The 27490-nt window shown below is 41.8% G+C and overlaps 1 protein-coding gene across 1 annotated transcript in view; it reads left to right on the plus strand.

The window, feature by feature from the left end:
* Positions 1-15405: 15405 nt before the first annotated feature.
* Positions 15406-27490, plus strand: part of PTBP3 (polypyrimidine tract binding protein 3) — a 60034-nt gene continuing 47949 nt past the window's right edge. The window contains exons 1-3 of the mRNA XM_052776478.1: positions 15406-15501; positions 16197-16265; positions 18286-18348. The gene's annotated coding sequence lies outside the window, so the exon portion shown is untranslated. The remainder of the gene's footprint in view (positions 15502-16196; positions 16266-18285; positions 18349-27490) is intronic.

Raw genomic sequence — 27490 nt, forward strand, 5'->3', positions numbered from 1 at the left:
AAGCAAAGCTGGTATGCAAGACAGACTATGAGGTGGAAAGGACACTGTCAGGTTTCAGTTCCAGCTCAGCTGTGTGACCCTGGGCAATTATTTCTATGCACATTCCTCTACCCTATTTTATCTATCTACATTATGAACTCTTCAGGACAGACCTCTTTCCCCACAGGTTTTAGGAAAGGTATCTGTGAAACTAGGCCATATTTCTAGCAAAGGGTAGAAGATTCTAAAGCAGTAATGATCATCTATCACACCAGGTTTCATATGTCCAGGAGAGGGACCTAAATTTTGGAATAAAGTGAATGTTCAACTTCAAAGGTTGAGAAATAGAGTCTCTTTGGAAAAAGGAAGTTTAAACAAAAAATCAAAGCACCATATCTTACAAACCCAAGTTTTTCAAAGCTTTGAAAGAAGGCTTGCAGCTTCAAATAACATGCACAGCCAAGGAAACATGCTTAATAATTAGTAACAGCCAGGAGGGTTGCCACTGCTGTCTTGCGTCTGCTGCTCCATACAACTTATTACAGAAATAAGCCACAGCAGGTTATGCATTAGGCAGTTATTGGTGCCCACATCCAGTGCACTGTTAGGGAGCATGCTAGAGGTTGAGTATGTCTCCAACCACTCAATGAATCTAAAAGTGTGCACCCTCCTGTTTTGCTGTAAGCAGGATAAGGCTTTTCCATTTCACAACTTACTTTCTGTAACTTTTATCTTGTAATTCTGACATCTAGGATGGAGGGAGTGTCGTGCAGCATATCTGTCCATGGTTTACTGTTTTGCAGGGCTTTAAAGATGCAATGCCTTTTACTTAAGTAGGTGAATTACACTACAGACCCTTACAAAATTAGTATTGCACATGCTTAGGTTGTATTTTAACATGTCAAGGTATAGTAAGGCTCCTCCCTCAGTTGGTGGTGATACCCTCAACAACTTCTGCCCCTGAATGTTACTATGTGTAAAACTTGTGCTGAGGAGCCCAGTTTAAGGTTTGAACTTAGAGATGTGCCTTCCAAATAAAACCTCAGTTTCTCTTTGCTCTCATTATCTCTTTGTCCATGAGATACAGACATTGAGCTTTACATTCAAAGAGAAGGAATAGAGATGGCTGAAGGGCAGTTGAGAAGCAGAAATTCCCTCCCTTCCACCCTCCAACCAACATGACTTTTACAGGGGTAAGAATGTCTGACCATGCCTTCCGTGTCATGCATGAGGATCAATGCAGAGCACCACTGCCAAAAGCAGCAGCACATTTGTATGTCCCATCACGTTTCATACAGATAACTGAGCTCCAAGAGATTATGCATAGTGTTCTTATAATCTCTGTAAAAGAACTCCAAAACCATATCAGCATTGGAAACACCTTGACCAATTTCTTTGTACACATGTCTGGCAAAGGCAGACAGGCCTGTCTAGGGTGCTCTGCCTCAAGGCACCATTGAGACTGGTCCAGTGCCCTTCTGGGAACATGGCAATGAGTTAGACAAAACAGTACAAGTAACAATTTGTGATGGTGCTCTCCTGGTTTTGTTCGCACTCAAGGTTTTATTAGCAGAATTAACAAGGGTGCTTACTACACATAAGGTCTGACTTTGCTTAGAAGTCTTCTGTGGGGTGGTGAAGCACAGACTACCGTGACGCTCCTATCTTCTTCAAATAAGTCAATTTCATAGGTAAAGAAACAAGCCAGCAACATGTTCAGTCCTGTTCAGGTAACACATGCTGGAGGTCCCACCGAGTTCAGTAATACTGCTTGAATATATGGAAAACTGAATTTCACCCTGAGAGTGTATGGCTTGAAAATACCAGCTTTTTAAAACAGATTTTTTTGTGAGCATGTGTGCACATCACTCTTCTGGGGTTTTAAATGAGTGAGTGAATAGCAAGAAATAACTGACTTTGGATGAACAGTGAACCTGCTCTAGGCTTGTAGGATTTGCCCTGACCGTATCTATGACTATTTTTTCATGCACAAAGCTCCTGCTTCTGAATATGTGGATTTACTGGATTTAAATCTTAGAATACTCACAAATATGAGCTGACTGAATGACAGCAGTAAGGATTCTCTAAAAAAAAAGGTATATTAGTATTTAATATTCTTCAAAATAGCATTTCTGTTAGAAAAGCTTTTAATAGTTTCTTTCATCTTATGACCTCTGACTGGAGTTTTTCAAGAGGCATTTTCTCTTACATTATTCCCTTGAAAAGTGGCATTTCTGTGTAGATTTATAATGACTAGAACAGTCACTAATTGGCTTTTTTTTTTCTTTCCTATGTGGTTAGATTTAGACAAATATTATTATCCTGTGCAACAACCGGAATGGTGAAATTTGAAGATAAGTTTCCATGCAATTTTTGAAGGCACTTCTGCAGGGTGTGCTTGAGGAAACTTGCACAGTGAGTAAAATGGAAAAAATGCTTTAAAAATTATTAGTAGTAGCATCCATAGCTTAATTCCTTTCCATTTATGTTTTCAACACCTACTTTTCATTTCCATTTAACAGCAATGAGCATGTCTAATAGATCACAGAGGCACTATTCGTCTTGACAGCAAAGAACCAAGAACATAAGGAACCAGCTGAAATAATACTGTATGCTTGCTAGGTGCTCCCTCCTGAACATAAGAAATTAAGGTAGACTATCTGTTCCTGTCTCTCAGTTTACAGCTGTAGGCTACCTTTGTTTTAGCCTTCATCTTTTTTTTTTTTTTTAGTTTCCCAACATGCCAAGTATTTCTTGGCCATTTTTACAACAATAATACAAGGATAACTTATGGTTAATTAATGTGGTTATGACACGATGCCCCTTAAAGTCTTCTCAAAAACCAGGGATATTTATGACTGGTACAACTGACCATATCTTCTATTAGACAAGTTCTGAAAACACAGGTTGAAACCAGAAGTAGGTACATAAACACATTTCAGTATCTAGTCTAGTGTCCCCACCTCAGAAATGAACTTTTTTAACTTTGACCCAGTATCTCACAGAGCCTGAATTAAATCCTCAGGTCTCTGCAAAAGTCTTGCAGAATTGGGCTCTGGTGCTTAAAGCACCACCCTTGCAAGAAGTCAGACTAAAATGACTGCCATCCAGTGCATTATATAAATTCAAGCTCTATCTATAGCAGAATACAGCAAGCCACTGTTTTATACTACATATTTTCTTCCTTCAGACTGTAGAGGGCTCTTGGTATTCCACGATGTATTATAACTGAAATGAGGTACAGATCATCCTCCTAATCTGAAGCCTTCATGCCACGGTCAAATGATATCTGTACTTGAAAGCAATGGGGAATACATACTCACCAGATATTCCTACTGCAAGCTGTCAGGAAGAAAGAACACCAAGAAATGTTACAGGAAACGTATAAAGAAGAGACTGCTTACTGCAATTGCTTGGCGAAGTTTCTCAGTCTTCATACGGTTCTCTGGAAGAAGAAGAAATGTAAGTCTTCAAGGAGAATGGCAGATTGTTTCACTAGCCTATCTTATGAATAGTTGGTATCCAGTGATAGGATGTGTGGGAATGGTTCAAAGCTGCACCAGGGGAGGTTTAGACTGCACACTAGGAAGCATTTCTTCACTGAGAGGGTGGTCAAATGCTGGAACAGGCTTCCTGGAGAGCTGGTCAATGGCCCCTGGCAGTGGTCAAGAGGCATTTGGACGATGCCCTTAACACGCTTTAACCTTTGGTCAGCCCTGAAGTGGTCAGGCAGTTGGACTAGATGATCGTTGTAGGTTCCTTCCAACTGAAATATTGTATTGTATTGTATTGTATTCTATTCTGTTCTGTTCTATTCTATTCTCTCTTGTTCCTTATCTGCAATATACTAAAGGCTGAGTATTGCTGGGCCAGTTGCTGAGCAAACACAGAGTGCATGACTAGCCCTGCCCTGAAGAATGGGCATCCCAAAGAGGAGGCAAGTAAGAAGGTGGGTACATGAAAGAGCAGAGCAACAATGCAGTCATTAACAACAGGGCTGCTAAATGGTAACTGTTTTACAGATTATGATTTTGACAAATGGTGATCACCTTTTGATAGCTTTCTCAGAGATACCTAACTTCCCTCATTGAGCACCTTCTCTCACCTTTGTTGAAGCACAGTCAAACACAGAGTTGATTTGTCATTCCTCACAACTATGGGGGGAAAAGGAGTGATTAAGGAATTAAAAAAGAGTGGAAAGGCATTCTCTTAAAAGCTGTGCCAAATCTGTATTGGACAGTTCCTATTGACCACACTCACTTCATCCTCTGCCAAACTGTCACCTTCTCTTTAGCTCTACTAGGTCAAGTGCTTGTAAGACTGGACTTCATCTGAGCTGGCAGAAGCAATCTTCTTAAACAAAACTGGGGGCACCTTTTTCATATTATTTTCTAGTTGGGTCTAGAAGGCAAAAGAACTCCACTTCTCATGTTCATTTTGTATTTTCTTGTTCACCTGACAGTTGCTAAAAAAAGGCAGAAGAGACTGTGAATGAAAATATATTTTCATGCAGGCAGATGTAGGATGGTTTGCTCAGCAGAGGGGACAGGGCTTATGAAAAGGTCGTTCAGGAGAGCCTATGAACAATTTGTTGTATAGGAGAAAGCCTAGGTTTAACTCTAGGATACAAACTGTTACCAGCAGCAATTAAAAGCTCTTCCAGTGGAAGAGACATAAGACGGAGCGTAAAATTACCAGTTGCAGTCTCAACACTTGAGCACTTTCCTCAGCATTTAGACCATGACCTGATAAAAGACACAAACACCCAAAAGTTGCACTATGCAGCACTCCCACCAGTTTTGAGGTAGATGGCTTAGCTAGAATCTAAAGACTATTTAGACACACAGAAGTGCAAGCAGAAAGTTGGATCTTCATGAGAGCAATCTTCAAAACACTATATGCCAACTAGGAGCTGTTTGTGGTCACACCTGATCAAGATACATGAGTAAATGTCAGTGCGAACTCTGCAACTCTCTGAACTCTTTGGTTCCAAGTCATTCCAAAAAGTTGTGGAATAGAGTTGTTAACTGTAGTCAAGCTGTACATATAGATATTGCATTAAAAAGCAACACTCTGCAAATGATCCTTATTCCAGATGTCCAGAAATCAAACATATAGCAGATGTTTCCCTGGCTAAGAGTCCTCACCCGGTAATGCGTATGTTGGTAGATTTAGTTACTTACAAAGTTCATGTGAGATGATAGTGCTTCTGCATCTGTTGTGAAACAAGTTCTGTGGAGCTGGGAACAGTAATTTGCAAAGTATAATGTGGGACTGAACTCTAAAATCACACTGGAACATCCTAAAGGACAACTAATTAATGAAAAATGTGTAAAAAGTCATAAACATGATGCTGTGCAAGATTAATCAAAGTCTGTAAGGGCATAACATGGGTATAAAAGAACCTTGTACCAAGAAAAGTTAAATTGGTGGTTACCTACCAAAACCAGATTCTTTGAATATTTGGAAAGAGAAGAGGGAACATGAGTAAGTATGATAGAGCTGTAAAATAAAGATGTGTTTCAGTTTACTAGCGAGATGTACTGATGGGAAATTTGGTCCACTAATGAAACTTACTACCATAAACTCATCTATAATACTGGAAGAATGTCAAGGAAATTTTTCATGGAGAAAAAAGGTGTTGTGTGGTAACAATATTCCACTATAACAGTTATCAGCTAATTGGCCATCTTGGAAGTTCTGCTATTTCCCTGGCACTTCCAAATAAGCTATAAATAAATAAACAAATCAAGTTTACCACTAGAGGGTACCGTTATGTCAAGCCATAACAGGAAGGCACCTGGAGGAGGTAACAAATCTATTACATCCAAGCTGTTGCCATGTTAAAGTACAAAGGCTTCTTTATGGAAAAGGTGTGATCATTTCTCCATTATTAGGCACAGCTGTGGCCTCAGTTGAAGAAAAAGTGAGAAAACTTAGAAGTCATGACTTCAAGAAAAAGAGTAGTCAGAGAGGGCAGCTCTCTGAACGCTGAATGACAAACCTTCAAACAATTTGTTTGTAACCTGATTGAACTGAATAGATGCTCTACCAGAAATCTAGGTCACAAAATGTCAAGATGTAAGTACAATAAATTAGTCTCTGTCCTGAAAAGTGGATGGTTAAAATAGGCAAGAGAGAAAAAACCCCATGTTTCTATTCAGTCAACAACCAAATCAACTAAGAAACCCTAGGCCAAATGACATCCAACATTCACAGTTTCAATAGTATTACCAGAGTTATTACAGCATCAAGATATTCTCATTAATTACATCATGACAATAAGTATTGTTCAAATACAAAGTTGTTTTGGGTTTGTGTGGTGGGGTTTTGGTAGCGGGGGAGGGGCTGCAGGGGTGGCTCCTGTGACAAGCTGCCAGAAGCTTCCCCGGCTCCAAGTCAGACCCACCACTGGTCAAGGCCGAGCCCGTCAGCGATGGTGGTAGCCCTCTGGGAGAACAGATTTAAGAAGGGGAACCTGCAGCGGGGGAGGAGAGCGGGATGTGAGAGAAACCCCTGTGCAGGCAGCAAGGTCAGTGAGGAAGGAGGGGAGGAGGTGCGCCGGAGGAGGTTGATGCCCCCGCAGCCCGTGGTGAGGCGGCAGGCTGTCCCCCCCCAGCCCATGGAGGGGAGCGGGGCAGCAGATGCCCACCTGCAGCCTGGGGAGAGAGGAGCCCACGCCAGAGCAGAAGAGTGAGGAGTCCTGCCCCTGGGGAGGAAGGAGCAGCAGAGACAACCTGTGAGGAACTGACCGTAACCCCGTTCCCCATGCCCCTGCGCCGCCGGAGGGGAGGAGGTAGAGAAAACCAGGAGTGAAGCTGTGCCCGGGAAGGAGGGAGGGGTGTGGGAAGGTGTTTTTAAGATTTGGTTTTACTTCTCATTTTCCTTGTTTTGATTTGATTGGTAGTAAATTAAACTGATTTTGTTTTTCCACAAGTTGAGCCTGTCTTTTGCCCCTGACCATAAGTGGTGAGTGATCCCTCCTTGTCCTTGTCTCAACCCACAAGTGTTTCTTTATATTTTCTCCTCCTCATCCCACCCGGGGGGGAGGAGTGAGCAAGCGGCCTCATGGTGCTTTGTTGCCGGATGGGCTTAAACCACGACAAAAGCAAATCACAAAGTCAAACCACTTCATCTAGGGAAAAAAAGGACTACATGAGTCAGAGCGTTTTGGTGTTATCCAGAGGGCTTGGGGGGATATTTCTGAATAAAAGATGCTTATACCACTCTGTATCCCACTAGGGGGAAAAAAAAAAGTAGGAATATTTATTCATCCAAAAGCAATGTCTGCTTTTCCACAGACATTTCTGCTCAGAAGAAGCTGTGACCATTAGCTTCCTTCCAAAGAGCCATTCACCACTTCTTCACCTTCCTGCTGGCTTCTCTTCATCTTGATATCCAATCTTCTTTCTGCCTCTGACCTACACAAAGTCAACAGGAAAGCCCACACCCAGTAAGTCCCTGTCAGGAACCTACGCGACAAATAGGTCTTGGTTGCCCTGACAAGCCTCTCCCAGAGCCTCAACCTACACCCTCTGGCTGCGGTCTCCATTTAACCTCATGCCTGGGCCTTCAGCCTCTGCCTGAGCTACATCTTAGGTACACTTGCCCCTAGCTCTGTACCTGAATCTTGTATTGTTTGGGTATCTTGTATTCACCTTGGACCTGGCATGTTGCCTCCTCTTTGCCTGATGCTCACCAGACTGTCAACAGGACCTGCTGCAGTCGCCGCTCTGCTCTGCTCACCTGCCTCTGGTGCCACGGGACTGTCCCCTGCTGCTGAGGCCACTGCCTGGCCTGCCTTGTGGCTGCTCTCCTCCCACCTTCCTTTGGGGAGCAGCCTCCTCTTGCTGCTACCTGACCATCCCATGGAAAAACGAGGCTTGGCTTCCTAACAGAGTCCCACTTGTCCTTACCACTTGAGCAGTAACTTCTGCCCCTGGAAGCCCTCCTTAATAAAAGTTGTTGAATGCTTCTCCCCTCTGCCACATCCAGTAGCTTTAAATAGGTTTGCAAATGGTGGCAGTGAGTAACTCACTTCAGCATAATAAAAATGCAATGAGAAACAATGGATAATATTCCCTGACCATTTCCAGGCATGTATTGTGAATTAGATTGAGAACATGCCACGATTTTAGATGCACCCCCAAAACAGCCACCAGATTAGCGATGTATTACATGCCCCCCCCCCCCCGAGATACATACTGATTGGATCCTGGGAGAAGGGCAATGGAAAGGACCGAGAATTAGATCTTTGCTGCCATACTCACTGGATGGATCCTAGTCAATTTTATTTTTTTTCTCGTGGGACAAACAGTATCTCAGAACAGTCAGACACACAACATGACATGCTTGGTACTGTCTTATCAGCAATGCAAAATGGTTATCTAGGGAAGTGAAACAGCAAGTCCTGCTCTTATTCTGTGCCTGTCTCCTGACCCTCCACTCTGTGATTCAAATGGCTACCTCTGAGCTTAAACCTGGACTTGGGGTGGCATTCTGAGTTTCCTCTGAACTGTCCAATGCCCAACATTTACTTTACAAACAGAACTTATTTACCTCCCTGGAGGGTGGTATGTTCACGATTTTACACATTCTGGCAATTCCATTTACATGCACAAATACTGATTTTGGAGCATAATTTTACATCACAAGTTTGCTAGATCTTGCTTCAAAGTTTACTTTAAGCTCTGGTAACAAATTAAACTTTGGTATCAAAAGGCACAAATAAAATACCTTTCAATTTCTGTCATTCCTAAATATCACACACCATTCCGTAACACTCTTTACATCCAGACTCTGGCAAAGCCTTTTACTGTCCTCACTTGATCTTTTGCCACCTTCTGTGACTTGGATCTCTGCAAAGTATACATAGATCTTGGCAGCCCTAGACTAAATTAGTGCAATGCACCCCACTTAGGGCTATAGTTAACAAGTTAACTATGTTGTTTCCATCACTGATGATTTAGTTAGTTCATTCCCTCATCCGTGAAACAGACAAATAGTAATTTGTTGCCATTTGTCAACAAATGCTGTTTAGGTTCACTGTGGTCTTGGAATGATTCTGCATTGAAATCAGGAGACGAACCACAACCTTGAATGGTAGCCCAGTCCTAACTACAGGAACATTTTCCCACTGTCAGGATATTTCAGACTTTATAGTGAAGCAGCTACAACTAAATTCCTTACTAGTAACTTAATGTAGGACTATTGCAATAGTACGTATATTTTAACACATTCTCACACTTACCAGCTGAACAGAAATGTGTCAAGTTTATCTCTCAGAAAAAAAAAACCCCAAATAGCTGCTCTTGAACTGTGGCCACACTGATTTCAGTCTGAATTAAACTTAGCATTTTGATAAACATGGCTATTAGGAGCCTAGCAAAACAATTTCTCCCTTTTCTTCGCTGTCAGTAAAATTCTGCTAAGATTCTGCAACTAGTTTCTGCAATGCATCAGGCCCCTTTGTGAAAGACATGGAATGGTAAATCACAATATCTAACTGTCACTTTGAGTGGTTCACTCCAAGGAATTGGTTTGCTCAGAGGAAGCGTCTTGTTCATTTTCTCTCCAGAAGTGACCAGTAGAGTCAAAGATGCAACTCGTATTGCTGAGCCATGGTGCAGTGGACAGTTTAGTGGGGAGGCCATACCCTACCAGGAGCTGCCAGCCATATCAGTACATGGTAAGCCAGATAAGGGTTGGCCCATGGAAGTCCGCGGCTGGTCTTTCCAGGTGTCTGCTCTGCCCCACTCCTGGAAATTGCTATCCCCACTTTGGCCAGCCGGACTGACCCCAACAAAAAGGTGGAGGAGGAGCAGGAGGAGGAGGTTACTTTTTTAAATCCAGTTTGTGTAATGACCTTACAAGTAGTTGGGTCAGAACAGCTGAGGAGCTGGCAAGTTGCAGTCAATTGTCAGGTTTAATTAGGACTGGTACTTCTTGAGCTACATTTGCTAGTGAGGGCCTTGTGTTGTCAAGTAGGAGCAAAGCTGAATGACCTAGTCAACAACTACCCTGGTAAGAAATCTCTTGGTTTTTTTCCAGGAAACTAAACAAAGAAGTTCTTACTAGAAGTTGTATTGTATTGTATTCCCAGAAATACAGCACATCTGACTATGTACACATCATATTTTATAAAGAACTGAGAAGTTTTAATAGGAGAATTACATGAAAGACAACAACGTATCAAATTATTCTGAGTAAATAGGAGCTAAATAAAATGGAGAACAGGATATTTCCCCCTTAAATAAAAAGCAGTTTAGAAGATCTTTTAGCTGCCAACTACTAATTAATGTAAAAAAAAAAATCTTAAAACCATATGGTAATGAATTTGTTCCAATGAGTTAGCACTCATACAGCAATTACTTGATATATCTGGATGGCAAAAGTAAGAAGCAAATGTAACAAAGATGTCTAAATTATTGATTTAACATGATGACTGTACAATTTGGAAGATAACCATGAAAGCTGACAATTAGCAGTAATTATGTGCATTGTTTAAAATGACTTAACAGTAGATGTTGGGAAAAAGACAGAAAGTCATATTCCTTTACTTATTAACCTGGCAAGAAAAGAGCAAAGGTGGTGCTAAATTGCTCACCGAAAAGACTGAGCATGTTCTTTCTCAGACAAATTAATTTCCTTAAGTTTCATAATAAGTACAATTTCTGTCTTATGGATGTGTAAACTAAAACACACAATGGTAGGTAGTCATGCCAGATCAGACCCAGTGAAGAAATGGAGAGGTCTGGAACCAAGGGTTCTACATCTCCTTTTGGTACTGAATCAGCATACACAGAATGTTGCATTCCTGGTTACAGCACATAGGAACAATATGACTTGAAGATTATATACTGATTTTGTGGCAAGCATTAAAAACTGATGGAATCAGAAAAGAGAAAGTGTTTTCAGGATTGAGAATCTATAAAAAGTTTTCTTCTGTGATAAACAGATCAGCTAAATTCCAGAATGGATTTGTGCAATAAGTTTGACAGAACAAAATTACAAAACAGAAAAACAGGCCTTTTTTTTTGTTTCACAGGGTAAGAAAGTATTAGTAATATGGAAAATAGGAATATCAATAATATGAATGAGAAAAATAGGGTAGGTATTAGTTTCTTTAAACTTGATATGAATAACCTAAAAGACAAGTAATTTTCAATAAAATTCTGTGCTGCTGAAAACAGATAAAACATAGTTTGTTTAGAATAGATCATGTTGACTGATTGTGTCTGTCTAATCATATTTGTATGCTGAGTAGGCTAATTATTGTGCACCCAGGCCTAGATCCTAAGATTGGATCTGTGCATATAGACCTCTGTTCTTGCTTGAATTTCTATTTAATTAAATTACATCATATACCTCTTTAAAGTAAACAAGACCATCGTTCAGTTGTCCTTATATATGTCCTTATAAAAGAGGCAGCTGAAACACAACACGTCCATTCAACACAATCACTCACACCTAGTTTATAGACAGCACAACTGCACCAACTTCCCTAAAGTTGCAAGAAACATGAATTTGACATGGATCAGGAAGAATGCGATTTAAAGAAACCAGAAAAGGAGAAAAAGGAACAGACACAGCCAATCAAGGAAGCAAGCAAAAAAGAAAAGAATGAGTAAAATAAGTGGACCAATTTAAAAAAAAAACACTAAAAGTGTCACAGGGAAAATAGGAATATAACTCTCAAAGCCCAAGTTTTCTTCCTAGAAGTATTTCCCCTCACATTTATCTTTATCTGTCTCTTTCCCCTTTGCTCCTTCCCTCCCAGGAAGGGAATGTTTGAATTTTTCTTCCTTTCTGTTGTTCCCTGCATATGTTAACAACCAGCTCACAGACCCTATCACAAAGGATTTATTTTCTTTTTCTATTACCACGATCCATCAAAATTTCTATTGGCTTTGTGAATTGCAGTTGGAAATGAATTTAAAAGCATTCTTCATCGGCAGCAGGATTAGATTATTGGCGAAACACACTTATTTCTATTTTTATAGTAAACAGACCATTTACAGGGGAACCCTCATAGTATTTTTAAATTACATTGTATATTTAAATTGTAACAAGAAACATGTGGGCCAAGGGATGAAACTGTAAGGGACTTTTCACAATCTGACCTCTAAAGAAAAGATATATCAAAACATTAAAAAATTATTAATTTTTATTTATATTAAAATGTATATAATTAGTAACATATGTATTCTAATATATTGAAAATATTGAATGTATTAGTATATTCTCATATGTGTGTATGTATATTCTAACATTAGAATATATCTATTAGCCTATATATTAGAATACATATAATATATATTCACATATATATTCTCCCCTCCTTTTCTCATCATAACTGATTCAAATATCATCAATTCTGAGTCTGGTGTTATGACTAAAATTAATTTTTTCAAATGAATACTCACCAAAGTACTTCTAATCTTACTTCAGCTGTCAATATGCTGGGTGGGGTTTTTTGATCATGGTGATTTGTCTTGCTCCTGTATTTCATGGGGGAACAGAAAAGCAAACTTTTAAACACTCCTATATTCTTAACAAAATCTACTGTTTTCAAGAACTTGCTCTTGCAAATCAACCAATTAAATCAAACAACACACTCATAACCTCATTTATTCACAAGTGATGATAACATTTACACTGAAACCTGGTCTAAGGTGGAAACCATATGAAACAACAACATTCTCACAATTTCCACTTGAGATCACAACTTTTCCCAGATCAGAGAATTCAGGCTGAGTTTAAAGGACATAAGAAGTTGTGCTATCAAACCACAAAAACTTGGAGGTACACAGGGGAAATGAAATTTCCCTCTCTCTACGAGATGCTTTTCTTGCCTCTTGCCCTAACAGTCCCAAACTAGAAACACAGCATACAGACACACTTTTTAAGGGACCAACCTGGCTGACAAATTACCTAGGTTTTTTTAAGGTCAGGCTAATTCCCCAAAACGGGGTATGGGCTGTCCACACTGGCAGCTGTGATAGCAAAGACAGACTGGTATGCTACCAAGTTTGGGGGGGAAAAGGGAGAAAAAGGATGAGACAGCAGTGTCTTGCCACTATAGAATTCATAACCTTCAGCTGAAAAAGTTTCATTCTTTTTTTCAGATAACAGGACTCCCAGCCAACAGCCTATGAGCAAACCCAGTCCCCCATTTTGGTATGTACGTTCCATGAACTCCAAAGCACCCATTTTCCTAGGCGCTTCTGGATGCAGGCAGGGATTGGGCCAAGCACTTGGTGAACTCGCTACCTACCAGCTCCTCCGTACAGCAGGACTCAAAAGATGTCCTGTCACATTCAGTGCAAATACCCTCTGGCAGGTGATGGGACACAGATGATGGGTGTCATGTGTCAGGAAGTGCTTGCACGTTGCTCACCAGATATATTCTCATTACCTGAAGGGAGAGAGGATCGGGAATTGTAATCAATAGCCCGTGTGCCAGGCTAAGTCTTGCACAGAGCGAACTCCAGGAGATGCAATTATGTAACAAATCCCATTGTTTCCTGTGAAGGACGGTGTCATGCACTGCGATTGTGTTAGGCACTGAACAAATACATATGCAAGCCTTTTCCCACTTTGTGTCAAAGGCTTCACGTTGTAAGGGCAGCAACCTGCAAATGGCTTCTGAAAGCATACGGATCTGCCCCTCTTCTAATACCACCTTGCCTTCCCTACCTTTTAGCTTTTACTTTCAGGTGACTTTGTGCATCGGTCAAGCAACCGTCACACTCTGCCACGCCACTGTCCCCCCCCATCCGGCTCTGAACCTCCCCCACCCCCTCGAGCCGCCCCGCTGCCTCCCCGACCTCCGCACCGCGCGTGCGCGGCGAGACGACGCGCGCGCCAAGCGAGCAGGGGGACGCGGACGGCCGGGCCGGGCCGGGCCGGGCCGGGCCGGGCGCGCGCCGGCCTCCGCCGCGCAGGCGAGCTCGCCGGCTCCCCCGGCCGGCCGCCGGCCCTCAGTACGCCTCCGCCAGGGCTCGCGGCGGGGAGGGGAGGGGCGGGGCGGAGGGGGGCGGGGGCGGAGGCCCCGCCCGCGGTAGCTGTCTGTCAACCGCGCTCCGCGCTGGCCTCCCCGCCCCCTGCCCCGGCCCCGGCCGCGGCCGCGGCCCGTCGCTTCCCCTGTCTGGGCCGTGGATGGGTTAGTACCTGCCACCGCTGCCCCGGGGCCGGGGCTGGGGCCGGGGCCGGGGCCGCGCTGAGGGGCGGGCGGCGGCCGTTTGCCGCGGGGGCCGTCCGTCCGTCCGTCCCCGGAGGGCTTCACCTGGCGCCGCCTGGGGCGGGGCGGGGCGGGGCGCGGCCTCCGGAGGCGGGGGGCCGGCCCGGCCCGGCCCGGCTTGGCTTCCTCCTCCTCCTGGGCGCGGAGCGAGGTGAAAGGTGGGTGTCGCCGGGGGCCGGGTTTCGGGGGGGCCGGGCTCGGGATGGGGATATTGCCGCGGGCTGCAGCGCCAGGTACTTGTGCGAGAAGGAAAGCGGCAGCCGCCGCTGACCCGGCGCCAACTGACCGGCCACTTCTGCGCCCAGCTTCGCGGTACCTGCGGCTTTCGCGTTTCTCTTCTTTCTGCTTTCTTGTGCCTTTGCCCCTCTCTTCTCCTCTCGTTCTCTTTTTTCGCTGGCGGGGCGGGGGCGCGTCTTTTCCACGCCGCTGCTGGCGGCTGACTTTCCCCCCCGTGGCAGCGAGGGCAGCCGCCCGGCGCTGAGGGGAGAGGGCAGCGCGGGTGCCGGCTCTCCCGGGCGGGATGCTCCGCGGGGCTTGGGCTGCCCTCCCGAAACGCCGCGGGCGCTCCGGGGCGGAGGTGGCATTCGCCCCTCGGATGCCGCTTGTTGGCGGGTCTTTCCGCTTATTGCCGCGTTACCCTTTTTTAAGGCGTTTAAAGAAGCCCTTTGGCGCGCTGCTTTCTTAAGGGCGAGTGAGGGTCGTGACGAGTTCTTGGGGATCGCAGTTCCATGTCGTGACTGAAGTTTTGTACCTCAAGCCCGGCGGGTGGTTGTCTGTAGCAGAAAAAACGAGGGGTTGCTGCTGTCTGCCATGTCGCCAGTGCCTGACAGAAGTGCGTATGTGGAAGTGAACTGATTGTCACCTCTTCCGCAAGGTTAATCAATAATCGGAATGATTTTTCTTGTAATGCTAAGTGCATTTTTATAGACAGCCCTGAAGCCCTTAAATACGCAGTAAGTTGTTACAGTGACAAAGCTTACACAGTACCTGGTCCTCAGAAGATCTTTTCTCACAAGTTTGAAGTATTGCACTCCCATTGCTGGGGTAGCGTGATGTACACCAACTTCTTGTCTTGTGTCTTGATAAAGTTTCTTAACTTGAAACAAAGTAATCAAACCAAGTTCGTTATGTCTACTGCCAACTTCCCTCACTACTTTTTAAGTGCTAATGTGATTGCTGGTATTTTTTTCCTTTGCCTATTGGTATTCCAGAATCCAAGGCCTCGGAAGTTTGACCGTGGTAGAAGATTCAGCTGTCCCAGGAAAGTAACTGTGCCTAAGGTCAGTCAAGTACTTTACTGTTTCCTTTATTTTTTTCATCATAACGGTACACATACATGAAAATGGAAATGATCACTAAAGATCAGCGGTGGCAGGTACTAACCCATCCACGGCCCAGCCAGGGGGAGTGGCAGGACCCATGCCCCATCTGCCACCTGGTGTGGGCTGGGGCCACGGCCGGCGCCGGGGAGGCCGGCACGGAGCACAGATGACAGTGCTTCTAACTTCATGCAGAGACATAGATATTATTAACTTAAAGTGCATCCTGTACCTCAGTGACCTGTAAAATCTTACCTGTTCTTGAAATCTAGGAATTCTGAAACAGAAGTTAGAAAGACTTTTTTTTTTTTGTTTCTGATGACTCAAAGCAGTGCGGCCCAAACTTTTCTGACATCTTTTAAGACTGTTGCAGTGGAAGCCTTGATAGGGAGGCAGATTGACAAGAACAATCTTGTATAAATGCTGGTTAATCAAAATGCACATACATTAAAATCTGTAATGAGTAATTTTGCTATGATCAGCATTTTTTCACATTAGCTTTGAAACTAATTTCTGGAGAATTTCAAAAGAAAATTAAGGCAGTTCTCACCGGAGTGAGATTATCTTCTTTTTTAATGTCAAATATGCTTATGAGGAACATGTAATTTTATTTTTCTTTTAATCCATTTGACAATACAAATCTTTTTTTCTCCTAGGTTGTGGAATTGCCCTCTAAGCTGAGTGTATGGTTTGCATGATATCCCTGTTCACTTTCAACTAGTATGGTGAGTTTCTTTTGGAAACTGTTTTTTAATTTTGGTAAAGGTTTTGTTATTTCAGTTGAGAGAGGAGGGAAGGGGCATGTGTCAGTTAGTCTACTGCCCTGAAATACTAATATTAAAGATAACTTAAGGTTGACATTCATTCTGTTCTGAGTAGAAATAGTATAAGCAAAACATATGTAGTTCTTAAATTGTACAAATCTAACATCACAAAGGAGAACCTTCCAAATAAACTTGGTTGTCAGAGAGTGAGACAAAGACTAAAGGTGCATTAAAGGTGAATCAGTTGAGTGGTTTTTAAGAAATGTTCTTAAGTAGAGCTTTTTAGGTGTTTCAGTAATGATACAGGTGGTTGATCATAACTGCAAGTTTGAGTATGCTTTGAGTTGTTAGATGCTGCCTGTGACACTTCATGAAGGCCTATTTTTTGGGGGGTGATTTTTTTTCTTTTTTTTTTTATTAGAAGATGCTAAGGACTTTTTGCGAATTGGACTTGATTGGAGGATTTCCAAACTGTTAGGTGAAAATGCAAGCTGTGAAGACCATGACTGGTTAAAACTGCCCTTGCATGAAGAATTTTAAAACTTTTCATAAACCAGCTTGTGACTTTTTTGTTGTTGTTGTTAAACACTCTTAAAAATAGGAAGAATAAAAGAAGTAAAATTACACTTCATCAGCACTAATATGGAAATTAAATACGGGGACTAATTTATTTCTGTGGGATACTGAGGCTAATTTAGTTCTAAAACTTATATTTAGTAAGGGTAAGAATACATAGAGGTAAACACAGAGAAACTATTTTTATTTGGATCAGGAAGATTCTCTAGAAAGCTGTAAAAATTCCACTGTTTTGTGGCAAAGAACTTGGCCCTTTATTGCATTTGGAGGAAAACGTGATTCAAGTTAAAATGATTAAATTCAAAGAAATTAGTAATGGTATGAACTATAAATTTTTGTTGACTACTGAAGGCAGCCCAGATATGTATATAGATGTATATTTTTCTTTAACTGAGGTTAGTGACTTCCTTGTGGCTTAGTAAGAGAAAAAAATCAGGAACAACAGTAAACACAGCAGCTGAATTTATATTTTCAAGTTAAATTCAGCCACTCTGGTACCAGATTAAAAAGATTTCAAAAGGCTTCTGAATTCTGGAAGATGATGTTCAAATTCTTAAAGAGATGTCAACCACTTGCACGTTATTATCCTTAGGTTTCTGGCCCACAAGCCTTTTTCAGATTTATATTCTACATAATTAGAATTACCTGGCTTACTTTTTCCTGTAGTTTCTTCATCAATACCTGTTTCTAACCCACTTTGAGTTATGTGCTTATGAAAAATATCTAATGTAGGCCTAGTGTGAATGAAGTTATCCCTCCTTATGAGCCTGCTGTTCACTGATCAAACTCGTTTACTACTACTATGTGATACAATCAGAAATGGGAATCATCTGTCACAATCAGAAACATCAAAATAGCATAATATAAATCGATCTCATAGTTTTCTTACCAGTTGTCAAATTACTATTTATTTGATTTGGTCTATAGTCAAGAAAATTAATCTGCTTAGGTACCCTGTGGGGGGAGATAAGCAGTTAAGTATGCTGGGTCCTACCAGGGAGTCTTTATCAAGTTTTCTGCTGAACTAGTCCTGTGCTAGCTGAAGAACCTCTGGAGGTATTAAGTGATTAGCACAAGTGTGTTTAGGTCGACTTTCTTTTAAAGAATATCCTGATTAAACATAATATTGTGTTAAAATGTGAAGATGAGAGTTAGTTATGTAATAAAAGTGTGCCTACAGCTGCTGTTTCAAGGTACGGTTCTTAATTCTTTTCTTTTGCACTCATTAACTGTTGCATGGAATTGCACTGTTGCTTTTGGTTTTTCTGCTTTTGACCATCGTATATAATTTGTACTTTTAATTTCATTTTGTGCTGCCTAATCTTTGTGGAAGACTACATTTGAGAGACTTCCCCTGCCCCCCCCTCCTCATTTCAGCGTGTGAAAATAGACCCTATCTTTTCAGGTCTGTGGACATGACTTTCATGTTGGAGTAAGAGGCGGCATTTCTGACACTGCGGCAGACTGGGTAGGTGAAAAGGAAAAAGTGTTTTGACTCTTCCTGTTGATACCACTCTTCCCTACTCTTGCTGTTTCCCTGTTAACTGAAGTTGTTCAAACTCAGGACTGTTGCCAAAAGTGCAGCACCATCCTTGGCAGCACATTTCTGCATCTCCCTTATGGTGTAGCAATTGTCATGTGTGAACTGCATAGTAAATTATTCTGGTACCATGCTGCCTTGCAGTTGTTAGTCACTGAAGGGGAAGCTGTAAAAACACAAGGGTGGGGAATGGCATGACTGCCTCTGCTTGCTGCAGCCTTAGGTCATCTTAAACTGACCAGGAGGCCACACCCTAAATTTCCTGTGAAAGCCAGTGGAATGAATGCTTATATGATTCAATAATCTAACCATTATCTTTGCAATTAACTTTCTTAATTACACTGTACTACAAGTAATTTAACTTGCTGCCATTCTTATTCATTAGGAGACATGGTGTATTATAGGGGCATTTAAAGTCAAGGCAAAGACATCATTCTTTCTCAATAGTGAATACCAGAAGCAAAGGAGCCAAAATAATGTTTGCATATGTACATTCTGTGCAGCTGTGCATATTTCGCGCAAGTGCACAAGTGTATGGTGGGGTCAGTACTCCCTACTAGGATCTTACCATTCAAACAAAACATTACTGTCTCTTGGGAGGTGGCTTGCATTAATCATGGGAGTAAGGATGATCCAAAAACAGTTCAGGTACAGGCAGAAATCAAATCTTACCGTGTCTTCTGGTTTGGGATCAGACCATGTAGAGAAATCGGGGACTGGTAAGCCTTTTCTTGTCTTGTAGCTACCATGTCGCCTAATGTGCAGTGGCACAAGAGAAGGATGTGAAATAACTTCCATGTGTAGTGAAGAGCAGGCCACTGCAGATCTGTCCTACTCTACCTTGCAGTGACTTCGTTAGGAGTATCGCTCCAACTTTCAATTCTTGCTTACTAGGTAATTTCTAGACTGCAATACTTTGAAAAAGGTCATAGACACTTTGAAGAGAGGATTCAAAGCACATTTTTGCACTTGTCCAGAGTGACAACATTCTTCAAGGGCTGTACTTGAGCATGCAAACTATGCTTCAAAGACTTCTGTATCTTAAAGGTCTTTTCCAACCTAAATGATTCTGTGATTCTATATGCCTTCAGCCTTTTAACCATAGTATTTTCTAGGCTAGAAACACTTACAATACTGTTTGGCAGTCAGCATGAAACGCATGTTGCCACAGTGACCCCAAAAACCACTGCAAATTAAATGAATGCAGCATCTGAGTATTTTACTGACTTGTAACATTGCCAGGTGACTTAGTTTAATGCATAAATTACATGTAATCCCTCTTGGTTTTGTTAGGCCTTCTTTTCCTACCTAGCTTTGCTAGGCTTGATTAGGATTTCCTTTCCGGTTCCATTTCTGTGGGTTTTTTCATTGTTCATTTTCTCATTTTATTACCCACTATAGTGCATTCACTTTCTTACTTTTTTTTTTTTTTATTTGTCAGTTCACCTGTTTCTATTTTCTGGTCTCTGATTTCTCTTCCTGGCTCCATGTATACAGACAAGCTATTTGTTCTGAGCTTGTGTCACCAGGAAAATTACTCTAGCTTCAGGTCTGTTCCTTCCCCTTGTTTTGGTTACCTGTCCTCTCCCAAAACACAGTCAATTTGAAATCTGTAATGATTTTTCGTGAAGTCATTCATTCAGTGTACAGTGTAGGACCTTGGATGTGGTGGAAGCTGTAGTGCAAAACTTAGTTTCTGTGCAGGAAACTTCTTGAACTCAAAAGTAGGTGATGTGTTCATTTTTCATTTGGTTTCTGTCAGTGCTAGTGAACTTGTTTCTGTGTAATAAAACTTGGTGGATGTATAGAAAAGCTTGCTCTCCTTATAAAACTGATCAGTTTCAGAAGATGAATACAAACTCCAGACATCCACAGTCTCTCGAGCTGTTTGGCTGTCGTGGTTTAACCCCAGCCAGCAACTAAGCACCACACACTATCTATCTATCACTCCCCCTCCTCAAAAGGACAGGGGAGAGAAAATATAACAAAGGGCTTGTGGGTCGAGATAAGAACAGGGAGAAATCACTCAACCAATTACCGTCACGGGCAAACCAGACTTGGCTTAGGGAAAATTGACTTAATTTATTGCCAATCAAACAAGAGTAGGGTAATGAGAAATAAAACCAAATCTTAAAACACCTTCCCCCCACCCCTCCTTTCTTCCCAGGCACTCACTCCTGAATTCTCTACCTATCCCCTGCCAGCGGTGCAGGGGGATGGGGAATGGGGGTTGGGGTCAGTTCATCACACATTGTCTCTGCCGCTCCTTCCTCCTCAAGGGCAGGACTCCTCACACTCTTTGCCTGCTCCAGTGTGGGGTCCCTCCCACGGGAGACAGTTCTCCACAAACTTCTGTGGTGTGGGTCCTTCCCACAGGCTGCAGTTCTTCATGAACTGCTCCAGCATGGGTCCCTTCCACGGCGTGCAGTCCTTCAGGAGCACGCTGCTCCATTGTGGGTCCCCCATGGGGTCACAAGTCCTGCCAGAAAACCTGCTCCAGCATGGGCTTCCCACGGGCTCACAGCCTCCTTCGGGCACCCACCTGCTCCGGTGTGGGGTCCTCCCTGGGCTGCAGGTGGATATCTGCTCCACCGCGGACCTCCGTGGGCTGCAGGGGGACAGCCTGCCTCACCATGGTCTTCCCCACGGGCTGCAGGGGAATCTCTGCTCCGGCTCCTGGAGCACCTCCTCCCCCTCCTTCTTCACTGACCTTGGTGTCTGCAGGGCTGTTTCTCTCACATGTTCTCACTCCTCTCTCTGGCTGCAGTTTCTGTGTGTCCCAGCAACTTTTTTTCCTTCTTAAATCTGTTATCACAGAGGCGTTACCCCTATCGCTGATGGGCTCGGCCTTGGCCAGCGGCGGGTCTGGCCTTGGCTCTGTCGGACATAGGGGAAGCTTCTAGCAGCTTCTCACAGAAGCCACCCCTGCAACCCCTCCCCTACCAAAACCTTGCCACGCAAACGCAATACATTGGCTTTCTTAATTTGTAAATGTTTTTTTCCCTTGGTCTTTCTCCTCCAGACAACCAAGTATTTATAGAGATGGAGTACCAAAATGTGAGTGAAGATATGGGTGGCAAAACTACATATATTGTTCAGTCTTACAGGTCAACTTAATGCATAATCTAAAGTGGTGCTTAAAGGAAAGGTCAATGAGTATAGGCATCACTTCCTGGTAAACAAAATAAATTAGTGTCTATAAATCTATGCAGTTCCAGATTTTTTTGATTTTTTTTTTTTTTTTTTTTTAATCCAGATTGAAAGCAGCTATCTGTTGCTTCAGAAACTGAGTTGTCTTAATTGTCATTAGTTTGGAAGTGTTAAGTAAGTCTGTCGCTGGAGAAGACTGTGTTTATATATAATTTCCTTTTATTCTGTACAGCCCTGCTTTATCCACTAATATATGCCTTTCAATTTGTTGAAACAGACCTTGTGTATGTACAATGGATTTGTTTTCTAAAATAGAAAACAAATTTATTGAAGTAAAATTAAGTGCTTTGAAAATGTAAAAGTAACTTGAAAATAACTATTCATTGCTAAGTCTTATCTGCAGGATCCCATAGCATATGTTCTGTAGGGAAATTGTTTTGCTAATGGCAATTTTTGTCTCACCATCATGTAAAATAAGTCTCAAGTGTATCTGTGTATATTTATATGTACATACACTAACGGGACTTCTACGTAAATGCAAAGATCATTCAGCTGATACTGTGTTCCCCTATTGCCTCTGCTCTCTGCTGCTTTTTTTTGCTGTGTAATGGTTGCCCTCTGTAGGGCTGAGGAATGGGCAGTAATAACATAAATACTGTCTTTGATGTAGAGTCACCAAGGAACAAGATTATGATTCATTAGGAATTTTTTATTTTTGTCAACTTTATTTTGGAGCCATAGGGTTCATCTGTTTTGTGTACAAAATGGGCATTTTTAGTGCACACTTGTGACAAGCATAGCCTAGTGTGTTGTGAGCAACGTTCTTTTGGAGGAACTCTATCATGGTACTAGTTGCTGTTTCAGTGTGTACCTTAAAAGATAGGGAGAGGGACTCATAACACATGACAAGAAAAAAGCCAGGTCTCAGCAGGATCCAGAGTTCTCAAAACATGCAATCCAAAGACTAAATTAAAACTGTGTTCTAGACTAATGAGCATTAATAACTTGATGTTTAACCACAGCAATCTAATTTAAAACTGTAGACTGCCCAAAGGTGGTCTCAGTGAGGTGGTACCTTGTTTAGTTATCAGTATTTTATAAAACACAGAGAATGTTAACAGGATGCATGGACTTAAATATTAATAAAATTCAGGAGTTGTATTTGCTTCATACGTTTTCTTCTCAGACTCATGTTTCTCCCATAGTTGATTGTATGTTCGTAAGCAAAATAATAGGGTTAAAACTAAAGAAGTCATGCTTAACAGTAATATGATTTTAGTGTTACTGTTAAACCACTTCACAGTATACTTTGATCAGGAAAAATTATTATCTCGCCAGCTCACTTGTGTGTTCTATTCAGAGTTGGAAGAAATGAAGACTGTTAGAGGAAGTACTATTGTGAATTAAAACTGAAGAGAAAAGTTCGTTTTGTGTCACTGGTGATACTTAGGAGAGGCAATAAGAGAAGAGAAGATCTTGTCCTGTGGTGGATTGACCCTGGCTGGGTGCCAGGTGCCCACCAAAGCCATTCTATCACTCCCCCCTCCTCAGCTGGACAGGGGAGAGAAAATATAACAAAGGGCTTGTGGGTCGAGATAAGGACAGGAGAGATCACTCACCAATTACCGTCACAGGCAAAACAGACTTAGCTTGGGGAAAATTAACTCAACTTATTACCAATCAACCAGAGTAGGGTAATGAGAAATAAAACCAAATCTCAGAACACCTTCCCTCCACCCCTCCCTTCTTCCCGGGCACAACTTCACTCCTGGATTCTCTACCAAACGCCCGCAGCGGCGCAAGGGGACAGGGAATGGGGTTTACGGTCAGTTTATCACACGTTATTTTCTGCCGCTTCATCCTCCTCAGGTGCAGGACTCATCACACTCCTCCCCTGCTCCAGTGTGGGGTCTCTCCCGCAGCAGACAGTTCTCCACGAGCTTCTCCAGTGTGGGTCCTTCCCACGGGCTGCAGTTCTTCACAAACTGCTTCAGCATGGGTCCCTTCCATGGCGTGCAGTCCTTCAGGAGCACACTGCTCCAGCACGGGCTTCCCATGGGCTTACAGCCTCGTTTGGGCACCCACCTGCTCCGGCGTGGGGTCCTCCATGGGCTGCAGGTGGATATCTGCTCCACCGCGGACCTCCATGGGCTGCAGGGGGACAGCCTGCCTCACCATGGTCTTCCCCCCGGGCTGCAGGGGAATCTCAGCTCTGGCGCCTGGAGCACCTCCTCCCTCTTATTCTTCACTGACCTTGGTGTCTGCAGGGTTGTTTCTCTTACATGTTCTCACTCCTCTCTTCGGCCGCCATTTCTGTGTGTCCCAGCAACTTTTTTTCCTTCTTAAATCTGTTATCACAGAGGCGTTACCCCTATCGCTGATGGGCTCGACCTTGGCCGGCGGTGGGTCTGTCTTAGAGCTGGCTGGTATTGGCTCTGCCAGACACAGGGGAAGTGTCCTTACAGAAGCCACCCCTGTAACGTCCCGTCCGCCCCCCCCGCCCCCCGCTACCAAAACCTTGCCACACAAAGCCAATACATGTCCATATATACCGAAAACATGGAGCATTCATGTAAACAAAAGACGTAGGCTTTCTGGATACAGGGGAGAATGTAAACAAAAATTAATGTTGTACTGTCTCCTGAGTCTCCAGACAGTCTGAGATTATGACTTTGCCCTCATTTATATGATTACTTTGTTAATACTGAAGCTTTCATCTAAAGGATGATTCTTACAGTGGCTAGTTTATTACTAATTGTTCCAACAGATGAAGCAGAGTTGGGCTGAGGAACAGAGACTATTGCATGAGAAAGTGTCATGCAGTGAGAAGCTGATAAACATTGCTAAGGTAGTGGGGAGGAAACAAAACACAGATGAGACAAGAAGGACAAGAACTGTGGGTATCATAGCTGTGACCATGTTTTTCCTGCATACAACACTACTCTCCTAGAAAATATTAAGTAGTAATTGAAAATTCAGCTTGTGAATAGAAGTATTGTACTCTATTGTTGATCTTGATGTAAATCTTTCATCTATTAGGACAAGAGCTTATTCAAGTAATACTTAATTTATGTGATGCACATCATCATGCAGATTTTTATTACTTTCCAACCACTTGACTTCAAGTGTGCAATTCTTAGACCTTTTAGTCCTAGAGTTATGTGATTGTTTGAAAACATGAATCTTCCTTTTAAAAAAATAAAAAAATTCTGGCTTTTGTTGTTGTGGAGAAAAGCTTTAAATGTGAAGCTGAAAATTAAATACTCAAAAGGCAAACAATCCAAAACATGCATCTTTAGAGTGTCATGGTTGAGAATGGAAATTTTTTTTTTTTTCCAGACAATTTGTAAGGCTCTGAAAACTTGTAAGTTAGAAAAAGTAGTTTCATGCTTTTAAATTGAATGATTGATCAGTTGAGAGACAGATCTTTTAGCTTCCTGTGAATCCATGGTGCGTTTTGGACGCATGGGAAGTGAGACCTTTTTTCCCCAAATATTATTTTCTTAAACTAAGTTATGTATATTTAGTTCTGCAGAACAATAGAAATCAAAGTAACAAAAGTAAATATCTTTCATGCTACAAGGTAGAGCTGCTGATAAACACTGTATCCTGGAATCTTGTTTATGCATTTTTCTGTTTTCAGAAGGAAGTAGGGTTAAAAATGAACAGTGAAAAGGGTGTGTTTCATAGACAAATTTTGCAGAATTTTGTTGATTGCTATTGTGATCCTGACAGTCGTTTTCTTTTTTTCTCTCCATGCTATGCATTGGTAAACTATTTCCTTTGCAAGAGAAAAAAAAAAGGCACAGCTCATCATATTTTGACTTTCATAACAATGTTTTTGTTTCTTCCTTTAACCTATTTACCATTACTTTGCAATAATTTGCTAACAACTTCAATTTTCTCTCTTCATTTTTTTCTACGGTGTTGTTACAGATCTCTTAGCAGTTGGTTTAAAGGTAGGAATCTCTTTATAGCCTTTCACATACACTTGTTACTTCTTTTATTATAACCCTTCCTGGTTTTTGCTGATGCCATGTTGATAATCATAAACCTCATGGTTTTGTTCTGTTTCTCTTAGCTGTATTTCTTTCTCAATTTTAACCTTTAATAATAACAAATTATAAACCAGATTGTCCAGTTATGGCACTTTTGTACTTTTTAAGGCTATGTAAATTTTTTTCTGCCCGAATTCTGCCTAGCTTACTTGTGGTTTTTTTAGGGTACTGGTTGTTTACGTCCTGTAAACATCTTCTGATTGGTTCATAGTAAAGCATAAAATGGCACAAAACCATACACAATATGACATTGTACAGATACATTTGTGATTTCAACCAAAACCCCTTAAGTTTAAGGCAAAGTATCATCTTGCTGTACAGGACTTCATTCTGTATAGTGTTTATTTACAGACATACTCACACATTCAATTACTTATTAAGAATTAGGATGAAGATTTTAGTAAGGGTTGTGCTGGGTGTCCTATTGATTGTTTGAAAAAGGAATATATTGAAGTAACTTTCTCTTGAAACAAAAAACCTGTGTTAACTCATGAGGAAAACCTAAATTTTGATCTTCACATATTTAAGGGTTAAACTAACTAGGAAGCATAGACATTAATCTTTATTGCTAGTAAAGTTTGCATTTAAACTACTGGAAAACAACATTATTGGAAATCATAAATCGGCGATGATGCTACAAAAAAAAGCTGTCATCTTCTTTTTGATGCACAGTTTCAAAGGAAGCTCTGCTTCTCTGTCATGATGCCTGCTTGGTCTCTGGAGCATTCAAAGTTGTATATAGATTCTTGTCCTTTAGGACGAGTTTAAAGCCTTCATACTGAGGGGAGGTATTTAATACTTTAAGAATGAAAATGTACATTTATGTTCATTTAAAAACTTAACTTGTCATAGTAATTTTATAGCTCATGATAATCCCATGCTCAAGGTTGCTTTTGTTGATAGTGGTTTATTTTACTACTGTGCTGTCCTTGCTCCACTGCAGCCTCTCCCAGTGACCCAAATTAGTTGAGCAGTCTGGACATCATATGTTAGAGGGAAGAACCTAGAAGAGGAGAAAAGCCTCTGTGATTGTGAATCTCTAGAAAGGCATGATTGATATAAGAAGTCTGTGTTTTCTCTTGTAAGCTAATGATTTACTTCCTGGCATCTTCAAATTGCATATTGATGGGACATACACAATTTCAAGAGGAAAATATTATTTCCTTAGGTTCTTGCCCTGTATCTAGCTAGCATAAATGCAAAGTATATAATGCTATAGTGTTCTGACCTGTGGACTCTGGTCATGATGTCTGTTTTGGACTTTCTGCATGAAACTGCAGATTTGATACACTTGGTAATGGTGTATCCTATTTTAAATTCTGATGTAGTCAGTCTTAAATGTGACAGCTGGAAGTATAAAGGTGTCTGTACATCCAGATGCAGACTTAGCATTACTGAAATTTTTTTCTCTTTAGTAATAAAAGAAATGTAGTCATAAAATTCTGTGAAGTGTCGTATTGTTCAGTTTAAGTGAACAGCAAACTGTTAGACTGATACCTACATTTGGCCCATGCCAAATTCTGCTGTGAACTCCTGTAATACAGTGGATTGTAATGCAGTTCTACACCATGTCCTCATTTGAGCGTAAACTTCTTTGATGCAGAAATGGTGTAGTTTGTAATTTTCATTTCTCTTGCTCACTCACGTTTGTGCAAAATTAGTGAAACAATAGTTGGACCTTACATTTTACTATGCTTATTTGCAGACCCTAATATGTTTAGGGAGATGCAAACATCTTTGATATTGGTGATGCATGTTTAGCAGTTCTCCTAGTATACAAACTAGAAACCTTTTTGTTTTGCTGCAATAAGAAAGGTGTCCTTTCTGCATGGGAATGCACCTCAATAAATTTGAGAAATTAA

This window comes from Harpia harpyja, chromosome Z (assembly GCF_026419915.1).
Source record: "Harpia harpyja isolate bHarHar1 chromosome Z, bHarHar1 primary haplotype, whole genome shotgun sequence".
Lineage (NCBI taxonomy): Eukaryota > Metazoa > Chordata > Aves > Accipitriformes > Accipitridae > Harpia > Harpia harpyja.